The sequence below is a fragment of the Cupressus sempervirens genome, chromosome 7 (assembly GCF_028749045.1).
Source record: "Cupressus sempervirens isolate cs-2001-9-10 chromosome 7, ASM2874904v1, whole genome shotgun sequence".
NCBI lineage: Eukaryota > Viridiplantae > Streptophyta > Pinopsida > Cupressales > Cupressaceae > Cupressus > Cupressus sempervirens.
The window spans coordinates 530,485,961-530,498,298 of record NC_143124.1 but is presented as its reverse complement, the minus strand read 5'-3'; the positions used below and the strand labels follow the sequence as shown (position 1 = coordinate 530,498,298).

The window sequence follows — 12,338 nt, the reverse complement described above, 5'->3', positions numbered from 1 at the left end:
TCTTAAAAAAATTCAAAATTTCAATGAGAAAATTTACCACAAACTGCTTAGTCAAAATTTTGACCAACCTAGGTTGAAATTTTGGCCAAAATTCATCGAAAATTGAGTCCAAATTTACTAGTGTATCATTATTACATATGATTATGATTATTATAATTAACTATTATTATTATATATGATTATGATTATGATTATGATTATTATTATTAAATATAACATAGTAATATATATAATTATTATTATAACTAAATATAATATAGTAATATATATGATAATTATTATTAAATATATATAGTAATATTATATGATTATTATTATTATATATAGTAATATATATGGTTATATTATTATTAAATATAATAAAGTAATATATATGATTATTATTGTTATATAATCTAGTAATATTATTATATTAAAATATATAGTATCATATTATTTTTATATTAAAATGTACAGTATTATATTATTATTATTAAATATAATATTTTCATGAAACGCATCGAAAGGAGTCATAGGTTTCGACTCATTGGAACCAACCAAATGGGGCCCTAGGACCTAGGGACATATGTTGTCATGAAATGCGTTAAAAAGGGATTCAAACCAACCAAATGGGTCCCTAGGGGCCCTATATATAATGTGTCACAAGGGTTCATCGGTTAACCTATGACCCCTTTTGACACATTGGAACCAACCAAATCGGTCCCTAGGAGTCCTAGGGCCCCTAGGGATATGTTGTCATTAAATGTGTCGAAAAGGGTCATAGGTTAACCTATGACCCCTTTAGATGCATTTGAACCAACCAAATGGGTCCTTAGGGGTCCTAGGACCCCTAGGGACATATGTTGTCATGAAATGCATCTAGAGACCTATGACCCCTTCCGACACATTCAAACCAACCAAATGGGTCCCTAAGGGTCCTAGGGCCCCTCGGGACATATGTTGTCATGAAATGCATTGAGAGGGGTCATAGTCTCTCGATGCATTTGAACCAACCAAATGTCTCCCTAGGGGTCCTAAGGCCCCTAGGGACATATTTTATCATGAAATGCATCGAAAGGGGTCATAGGTTAACCTATGACCCCTTTCGATGCATTTCATGACAACATGTCCCTATGGGATAGATTTGTTTCATTCAAATGCATTGAAAGGGGTCATAGGTTAACCTATGACCCCTTTCGACACATTGGAACCAACCAAATGGGTCCCTATAGGCCTTAGGGCCCCTAGGGACATATGTTATGAAATGCATCGAAAGGGGTCATACGTTAACCTATGACCTCTTTCGACGCATTGGAACCAACCAAATGAATCCCTAGGGGCCCGAGGGGCCCTAGGGACATATGTTGTCATGAAATGCATCAAAATGGGTCATAGGTTAACCTATGACCCCTTTCTATGCATTGAAACCAACCAAATGGGTCCCTAGGGACATATGTTGTCATGAAATGCGTCGAAAAGCATCATAGGTTAACCTATGACCCATTTTGACATATTGAAACCAACCAAATTAGTCCCTAGGGGCCCTAGGGCCCCTAAGGACATATGTTTTCATGAAATATGTTGAGAGGGGTCATAGGTTAACTTACGACCCATTTTGATGCATTGGAACCAGCCAAATGGGTCCCTAAGGGCCCTAGGGCACCTAGGGACATATGTAGTCATGAAATGCATCGAGAGGGGTCATACATTAACCTATGACCCCTTTCGATGCATTGGAACCAACCAAATGGGTCCCTAGGGGTCCTAGCACCCCTAGGGACATATGTTGTCATGAAATGCATTATAAGGGGTCATAATTTAACCTATGACCACTTTCGACACATTGGAACAAACCAAATGGGTCCCTAGAGGTCTTAGGGTCCTTAGGGACATATGTTGTTATGAAATGCATCAAGAGGGGTCATAAGTTAACCTATGACCCTTTTCAATGCATTCAAACCAACCAAATATGTCCCTAGGGGCCCTAGGGCCCCCTAATGACATATGTTGTCATGAAATGCGTCAAAACCTATGACCCCTTTCAACACATTAGAACCAACCAAATTGGTCCCTAGGGTCCCTACTACCCCTAGGGACATATGTTGTCATGAAATGCATCAAAAGAGGTCATAGGTTAACCTATGACCCCTTTTGACGCATTGGAATCAACCAAATGGGTCCCTAGAGACCCTCTAGGCCCTAAGGACATATGTTGTCATCAAATGCATCAAAAGGGGTCATAGTTTAACTTATGACCCCTTTCGAAATATTTGAACCAACCAAATCGGTCCCTAGGGGTCCTAGGGCTCCTAGGGACATATGTTGTCATGAAATGCATCGGAAGGGGTCATTGGAACCAACCAAATGGGTCCCTAAGGGCCCTAGGGCCCCTAGTGACATATGTTGTCATGAAATGAGTCAAAAGGGGTCATAGGTTAAATTATGACCCCTTTCAATGCATTTGAACCAACCAAATGGGTCCCTAGGGGTCCTAGGGCCCCTAGGGACATATGTTATGAAATGAATTGAACGGGATCATAAGTTAACCTATGACCCCTTTCGACAAATTCAAACCAACCAAATCTGTCCCTAGGGCCCCTAGGGACATATGTTGTCATGAAATGCATCGAAATGGGTTATAGGGTAACCTATGACCCCTTTCAACGCATTTGAACCAACCAAATCCATGGCCCCTTGGGACATATGTTGTCATGAAATGCATTGAAAGGGGTCATAGGTTAACCTATGACCCCTTTCGACACATTAGAACCAACCAAATCGATCCCTAAGGGCCCTAGGGCCCCTAGGGGCATATGCTGTCATGAAATGCGTTGATAGGGGTCACAGGTTTCGATGCATTCAAACCAACCAAATGGGTCCCTAGGGGCCCTAGGGACATATTTTCATGAAATGCATTGAAACCTATGACCCCTTTTGACACATTGAAACCAAACTAATCATTCCTTAGGGGTCCTAGGGCCCCTATGGACATATGTTGTCATGAAATGCATTGAAAGGGGTCATAGGTTAACCTGTGACCCCTTTCGATACATTGGAACCAACCAAATTGGTCCCTAAGGGCCCTAGAGCCCCTAGGGACATATGTTGTCATGAAATGTGTCGATGCATTTGAACCAACCAAATGGGTCCCTTAGAGCCCCTAGGGACATATGTTGTCATGAAATGCATTGAGAGACCTATGACCTCTTTCGATGCATTTGAACCAACCAAATCTGTCCATAGGGCCCCTAGGGACATATATTGTCATGAAATGCATCGAAAGGGTTTATAGGTTAACCCATGACCCCTTTTGATGAATTGAAACCAGCCAAATCAGTCCTTAGGGGTCCTAAGGCCCCTAGGGACATATGTTATCATGAAACATATCCCTAGGGGCCCTAGGACCCCTAGGACCCATTTGGTTTCTTTCAATGCATCAAAAGGGGTCATAGGTTAACCTATGACACATTGGAACTAACCAAATAGATTTCTAGGGGTCGTGGACATATCTTGTCATGAAATGCATTGAAAGTGGTCATAGGTTAACCTATGACCCTTTTCGATGCATTTGAACCAACCAAATGGGTCTCTAGGGGCCCTAGGGGCCCTAGGGACATATGTTGTCATGAAATGCATCAAGAGGGGTCAGATGCATTCGAACCAACCAAATCGGTCCTTAGGGGCCCTAGGGCCCCTAGGGACATATGTTGTCATGAAATTACTATATTATGTTTAATAATAGTAAAAATCATTATAATATAATATAATAATCATATATATATATATATATTAATATACTATATTTATAGGTTATAATTATAATAACAATAATAATATATATTACTATATTATATTTAATAATTATAGTAAAAATCATTATATATATATATATATATATATATATATATATATATATATATAAAATATTTCTAGGTCATAATAATAATATATATTACTATATTATATTTAATAATAATAGGTAAAATTATAATAATATAATATAATAATCATATATATTAATCATATATAATAATCAAATTTGTTCACATTGCCCACTAAATTTATTCACTTCCCCCCAAAATTTTGGCATCAATTTTAGGTACTTGATCCCATATTTGGTATCTGATTTGGTATCATATACCTGATATGAGATTGGGTACCACAAATAGTACCATGCTTTTCCCAATATATTCCTTGTCACTGTAGACCTGACAATCACATTTTTTACGGGTCATTTGCACAGATTTGGAGAAAACTAATTTTTTGGGGTCCATATGATCGAAAAAGGTTCTATAATATATGATTAGGTGTCTGATTATTTTCTGAATGGGGAGTAGTAGTCATCGAAAGGCTAAACACAAAAGGAAGGTATCGAATGAAGACATTGCAGCATATAGGGAAATGGACAAGCTAAATTACCAAAGGAAGAGACAAGATGTTGTTAAATGTGAGTCAAGTTGATAATGTATTGATCGAAGGTGAAATCATAGAGTCAGATAATGAATATGTGCAATTGGGGAATGAAAATATACCAATTGATAACGATAATGTTGGGATTGAAAATTTGGAGAATGAAATGCTACCAGGTCATAATGTAAATTGCATGATTGACCATGTCGAAAATGACAATGCATAGGAACATTACATATCTCCTAATTATAATCGACTTGAAGGTTCTAGAACACCAAAATGGATAATTGAAATTGATGAAATGATTATTACCAATTTGGAAGGGAAAAAATCAGAAAGAACCATTTGATTATTGGCTTCAAGACTATATAAGATGTTTTTAGACAACAAGATAGTGGTGGAGCAATGTCAACTTTTTATGCACTTATTAAAGCTACAAAAGATGATACATATGCTTTCCAAATTGAAGATTCGTGTGGATAAAAAATTGGAAAGAAATCTCATTATTGTAAAGAATCTTTTCAGTGCTCTTAATAAAATTGGGAAAAATAGTAGGGAGAAGGGTAAGATAGCTGCTTGAAGGGTTATTAAAACCTCTTTGGTAAGTCATCATTTGAGAAAGGGTAGATATATGAGACAAACTTGTATTGACTTGAATCTAAACTGTACTACTTTGAGAAGAGCACTTAGTATATGAGAGAGAATTGATGATCCTCTTCAAAATCAAACATGGGCTTTTGATGGGAGACTTTCACATTTTGATAAGAAGCTATCCGATGATGTGAAGGAAGAAATTACACAATTTTGGCACTCTAGCTCAAGAGTATCACCCAATACTAAAGATGTGTTGAAGTTGAGAATTGGCATTAGAGACCACACACCACATCCTAAACATTATTTGGAGGTAAGTCAAACTATGTTGTTCAAACAATTTAGAGAGAGTCATCCAAGATTTCATATATCATAAAATGCTTTTGAATCTTTGAAGTCATTTTATTGTGTGCCACTTAAAATTTGAAATACATGTTGCAAATATCATGTCAATTTTTCTATGCACCATGAACTATTATGCTCCATTTGTCTACTTTGCATAGTAAAGAAATGATGGAGATTTGTGGTGCTAGTGGTCTTCCAAAATCATCAAGAGACTTGTTAGATCTTTTTTTATGTCGTAGAGTTGATGGTTGTTTCTTTTATAGAAATGCTTGCTTATATGAGAAGTGTTATAAATGTGGTGGCTTATCCAAGTTTGACACATGTTTCCATGAGGGGTGCGAACAAGATCTTGGGAAGACAATAGTATAAAAAATGGTATATGAAATGGTGAAATGCACATTGAAGAGTGCGGGTGAGGGCTTTAAGTGTGAATTGGTTGCAAAAGAAATCAGTGTGGCTAGTTTTATTTCAGATTTTAAGACAATCTATTCTACAAGTATTCAAGACATAGTCATAGGTCTCAGTGGTTGGATCAACAATTTTGAATGTGTAAGCAGACTTTTCCCATTGGCATTATTATATCGGTTGTTGACTTTGCTAAGAACTACATATTATCGACATAATCTCAGTATTACAAATCCATTCAAATTTATATTTTTGTCCACATAACATATAGACATGCCCTTGATAGTGCAAAAGATAAGCAGAAGATTATTAGAGAGTGCCATTTTTATATGAGTGATGATAGATCTCACTCTCACAAGTTTGTGCAACATTGTTTCGAGAATTATATTGATTTCTTACAGGAGCATGTAATTGTTATGGATAGATATATCCTTTGGTCAAATAATTGTATAGGTCAATTTAAGAATGCTCGCATGTTTTATTGGTTATGTAGGATGCACGTAGAGAGGAAGTGCCTCATATTTGGAATTTTTTTTAGTTTGGCCATGGGAAAGGGGAACATGATGGAGTAGGGGCATGTGTGAAGGGAGCTCTATTTTAGGATAAATTAAAGATTTTAGGAGCAGAGCTTCTTGATGCTCATAGCATTATTGATTGGTGTAGTTCAACATTATCATAGGGGGGACTCTTGATTTAGTAGTACACAGGTTCTTTTGGTTGGTTGAGGAAGGGTCCATAGGTGATAGATCAGATTGTGCTATAGTGAGAGACTCATCAAAAATGCATTCATTCTAGAGCTCTGGTTCTAGTGTATGGACCATTTAGACATGACAACTAATTTGCTTTCTTCCTAGTTGTTTTCAATGTGATTTGGATCACTATGAGTCGAGTGAGTGGGTGGACACATGGACTCCACATTATCTTACTCCATTGTCTATCATACCCTCTATTAGAAATGATGACATGGAAAGTTCACTTGAGCATAACCATCTATCAGATCTTCTTCACCTAGGACATGTCTTTACATTGGTTGCACCATAGAGGAAAGATGAGAAATTAGATTATTGGTTAGCACATTGTGTAAGAGGTAAACAAAGGCTCACACAACTGATCACAAATGATGATGGATTCACGTATCCTACTGGTTTAGTGGTTGTCGATGGAACATGGCTGCAAACATACATGCTTAGAAGGAATTGAATTCCTACATTTGAAGACTATAAGAAGCACAAAATAACTCGCATATATTCGCATCTTACTATAGTAACAAATGTAAAGTTGTTGAAGCATCAAGGAAGACCAAAAGTAAAAGAACTTGATTATGAAGCCCTATTGGAGACCCTAAAACAGAGAGAGGACCCTACTGGAACACTCAACTAGGTATATTTACTTCTTATATTATTTTGTTTATAATGATTCAGTGAGCAGATGATTATCTTGTTTAATACAATAAGTTACTAATATTTTTTATGATATTGGAATGTAGGTACATCATGAAGAGTAGCCATGCATGAAGATAAAAAAACTAAATAAGGAGCAAAATTAAGAAAAATCTATTCTATTTTTGACACTACAATTTTTGGTAGTTGTGTCTTGATGTAATAATGATGAAACACTTGAGACATTGTAAATGTAAACTTGTTGATTTAATGTAAGAAACAAAGATGATCTTACTTAATGCAATTTATGTGGAGGGACCTAAAAAATGATGATTTTAATAAATGCTAACACCAAACTTGCGCTATGCCCAATGCCAAAAACTTTAGAGAGGTAAAAAATAATGCTTTTACTTAATACTAACCCTAGTGACACCCTTTTTCTAACCACAGAGAGCCTCCATCGTCAGCAGCCACCCCATACCGAAGAGTCTCCAAGGTGTTCTAAGTGAGTGTCAAGGTCGATCTTTCGAGGGTCTTAACTTGGAGCTCATGGGGGATATCAATGAAATGTAAAATTCTATAGGATGGTCACACTGAGGCCTAAAATAACCTATCTCATTTTTGAGTGATCACATTCCATTTAGATTCGGCACAGTGAACTCACTCAATGCAAAAACTCGTAGTGTGCCTCAGTCCATAGGTGCATCACAGTGTAACTTTGAAACTACTGATCTTGGCATTGAATCATCAGTGCCATTAGCTCTAGATGGGTAGTTGAACCCTAGTGACACCCTTTTTATGGCCGCAAAGAACCTCCATCATTCACAGCCACCCCGTACCGAAGAGTCTCCAAGGTGTTCTAAGAGCATGTCAAGGTCAATCTTCTGAGGGTCATAACTTGAAACTCGTGGGGATTATTGATAAAAAGTAAAATTCTACATGATGCTCATGGTGAGGCCAAAAATAACCTATCTCATTTTTGAGAGATCACATTTCATTTGGATTCAACACAACAATCTCGCTAGATGCCAAAACTCGTAGTGTGCCTCAGTTCGTAGGTGCATCATAGCGTAACTTTAAAACCACTAATCTTGGCATCGAATCATCAGTTCTATTAGCTCGAAATGGGCAAGTGAACCCTAGTGACACTCTTGTTTCGGTTGTAGAGAGCCTCCATCATTCGCGACCACCACGTACCTAAGAGTCTCCAAGGAGCTCTAAGTGTGTGTCAAGGTCGATCTTCCAAGGGTCGTAACTTGGAGCTCGTGGGGGCTATCGATGAAATGTAAAATTCTATAGGAAAATCATGCCAAGGCCTAAAATAATGTATCTCATTTTTGAGATATCACATTCCTTTTGGATTTGGCACAGCGATCTCACTTGATGCCAAAACTCGCAGTGTGCCTTAGTTCATACATGCATCACAGCGTAACTTTGAAACCACTAATCTTGACATCGAATTGTCAGTACCATTAGATCTAGATGGTTGGGTGTACCCTAGTGACACCCTTTTTCTGGACATGGAGAGCCTCCATCGTTCACGGCCACCTCATATTGAAGAGTCTCTAAGGTGCTCCAAGTGTGTGTCGAGGTCGATCTTTCGAGGATCGTAACTCAGAGCTCATGGGGGCTATCGATCAAATGTTGAATGCTACAAGATGTTCATGTCAAGGCCTAAAATAACCTATCTCATTTTCAAGAGATCACATTCTGTTTGGATTTGGTACAGTGATCTTGCTTGATGCCAAAACTCACAATGTGCCTCAGTTCATAGTTACATCACAACGTAACTTTGAAACTGATGATCTTGGCATCAAATCATCAATGCTATTAGCTCTGGATGGGAAAGTGAACCCTAATGACACCCTTTTTCTAGCCGTAGAGAGCCTCCATCATCCGCGGCCATCTCGTACTGAAGAGTCTCCAAGGTGCTCTAAGTGCATCTCGAGGTTGATCTTCTAAGGGTCGTAACTCAAAGCTCATGAGGGCTATCGACAAAATTTCAAATGTTACATGAGGTCATGTTGAGGCTTACAATAACCTATCTCATTTTTGAGAGATCACATTCTGTTTGGATTCAGTGCAACGATCTTGCTCAATGCCATAACTCGTAATGTGTCTCAGTTCATAGGTGCATCACAACGTAACTTTGAAACCACTATTCTTGGCATCGAATCATCAATACCATTAGCTCTAGATGGGTAGGTGAACCCTAGTGACACCCTTTTTTTAGACACAGAGAGCCTCCATCGTTCGTGGCCACCCCATACTAAAGATTCTCCAAGGTGCTCTAAGTGTGTGTTGAGGTCGATCTTACGAGGGTTGTAACTCGGAGCTCATGGGGGCTACCAATGAAATTTTTGAATGCTACAAGATGGCCATGTTGAGGCCTAGAATAACCTATCTAATTTTCAACAGATCACATTCTATTTGGATTCGGCACAGGGATCTTGTTCGATGCCAAAACTCACAATGTGCCTAAGTTCATAGGTGCATCACAGTGTAAATTTGAAACCGTTGATCTTGATATCGAATTGTCAGTGCTATTAGCTCCAAATGGGTAGCTGAACCCTAGGGACACCCTTGTTCTGGCCATGAAGAGCCTCCATCATTCACGGCCACCCTGTACTGAAGAGTCTCTAAGGTGCTCTAAGTATGTGTCAAGGTCAATCTTCTAAGGGTTGTAACTCAAAGCTCGTGGGGGCAATCAATGAAATAGAAAATGCTACAGGATAGTCATTTTGAGGTTTAAAATAACCTCTCTCATTTTTGAGAGATCACATTTCATTTGGATTCAGCACAACGATCTTGCTCGATGTCAAAACTCGTAGTGTGCCTCAGTTCATAGGTGCATCACAGCATAACTTTGAAACCGTTGATCTTGGCATTGAATCGTCACTACCGTTAGCTCCAAATGGGTAGGTGAACCCTATTGACAACCTTGTTTTGGCCACAGAGAGCCTTCATTATCCATGGCCACCCTGGTGTAGGAGCACCTAGGTAGTCTAGTTTGTTCCTAGTGCTTCTTTCTTGTCATTTTGACTTGTAGTTATGCTAGCCACATCACTAGTGGTTTAATAAGACCTATTAGGTCCTTAGGTAAAGTTAACTTAGTTGCTAAGTGGGTTTTTGCTCCTAGGTTGTTGTTATGCCTATAAGTTGCTCAATAGGGGTTAGTTAACCAATGTGGTAGAAAAGTTGACCAAGGGTCAAAAACCATCTTGGAATGTCTAAATCAACCTAATAGGACCCCTTACCAAGTTTTTTGAACTCGTCTAATTAAGAATTTTAAGTTATGGCAAAAAGCTACAAAATCGCAATTTTTCAACTTTTGCAACTTTTTCTTGAAAAGTTGAAAATGAGTGCAAAGAGTTAGTTAGGGGTTTGAGCACAACCATACAAGGTTGGAAACACCTATATAAGGTGTGAAATGACCTTGCTATGACTGTGATTTTAATGTGCTAACAACAACATCTAGTAGAAATTTGTTTGAGATATTGATTTTTAGTTATTGTAGAGTTGTTGGTTGATCCAAACTCATACATATCAATGTCATGATGATGATAGAAGCTTTAAATCTTTCTTGCATTGCCAAAATGTCATGTGGGATTGGTAATTTGAATGTGTAGTAAAGTTTCATAATAGCACTTGTTCTCATTTTTCTTTGTAAAGTTGATGTACCAAAGTGAAGGAGGTAGATTGTAGAGATTATATCAAATTAAAAATATATGATAGCATTTCAAATTAAACATTGCATCAAAATTTGATAATAAATTTTGTTAAAATGTTATTCACAAATTATTGCATTGAATCGAATATAACAAACATGATCAAAATGAATGATATTCCATAAACATGAACAATACACATGATCCACGATAAATTGAACAATACTATACTAAATTAATTTGTATATCATTGTGCATATAAATGAAAAAAATATATATCAAAATACATGTATCCATAGAAAAATTACACAAATATATATCAAAGTTCATGTATCCATAGACAAATTACACAAATATATATCAAAATACATAGATCCATCTACAAAATGTGGCTAATCATGCCATCGGAATGTGTATAATATCAATGTTTCTGTAAACAATGTGGTATATGCCATCTCAAAATGTCTCATGACGCATCCTATAACAACTATACTATCCTAGGTTGTTGGTGGATGATCAAAATGCATCCTCTTCACTGCACTAGGTGGATCAGATGCCTCCTACATAAACAAAAAAGGAAAACCCAAAGTTAAACTACTAAATTTATATGATTCTATGTATCTAACATTGAATTACTCAAATGCATAATGATATTTTTTTAATGAAGATTTATAGTGTTAAAATTTCATCATAAATACCTCTCTTGTTGACCTCTTGCACTGGTCAGGAGTCTTCTCATATGTCCTCAGCAATACTTGAACCTTGCTGATTGTGGCCTATGTATGTTCAAGTATGTTTGTTAGATGAATCTAGAACTTAAACTATAACATTATAAATCATAGCATACTAAATTTATAACATATAATCAATAATTCAAACTACAACTTACCTATGTCAGCTCCTCTAGATATAATGGTTGTGTCAGCAAAGATACAAACCTCTAGCGTCCAACCTCCTGTGCATTAAGTGTTTCCTATGAGATACAAAATACTAGTTGTTAATATCATGGAAATCAGTTTTGAATTTATTTATGAAAACAAAGAAAATAAAAAATGAATGATACTTATACATACAATGGGGCTCTCAGTGCAAATGGAAATGCCAAAGCGTCTGTGCTATGGAATCTGCCTAGACTCATCACCAATAGCCACGCTATATGCAATAAAGAATGTAATTAAATTTCTTTACCACAAACATGTTACAAGAATGCATCGATATTTAATCAAATAGAAAACATCTAATTACCTTTCCCTTGTCAATGGGTCCTACCTCATCCCTCGCACTCTGTCCTCCATTGACAAGTGATACCTACAAGAAAAAAGAAAGATTAGAAACCATATATGCTACAATATCAAATAGAAAAAACAATGAGAACACAACATAATGTACCGTAGATGTCTCAAGGCCAAATGAAATAGCCAAGAGCGTGACATTATCAACCTATTTGAGCTCCTCCCCAGTCATCAACTAAACATGAATGAAAATTACATACATATATAAGTCAGTATGGGTTAAAATTAAAATTACTCTATTATAAAGATTAACTTTAAATCACACATGT

At 37.0% G+C, this 12,338-nt stretch overlaps 1 pseudogene; it reads right to left on the bottom strand.

Moving 5' to 3' along the window:
- LOC149547853 (monothiol glutaredoxin-S11-like) overlaps positions 1-12,338 on the bottom strand; it is a 35,870-nt pseudogene that overhangs the window by 22,044 nt on the left and 1,488 nt on the right.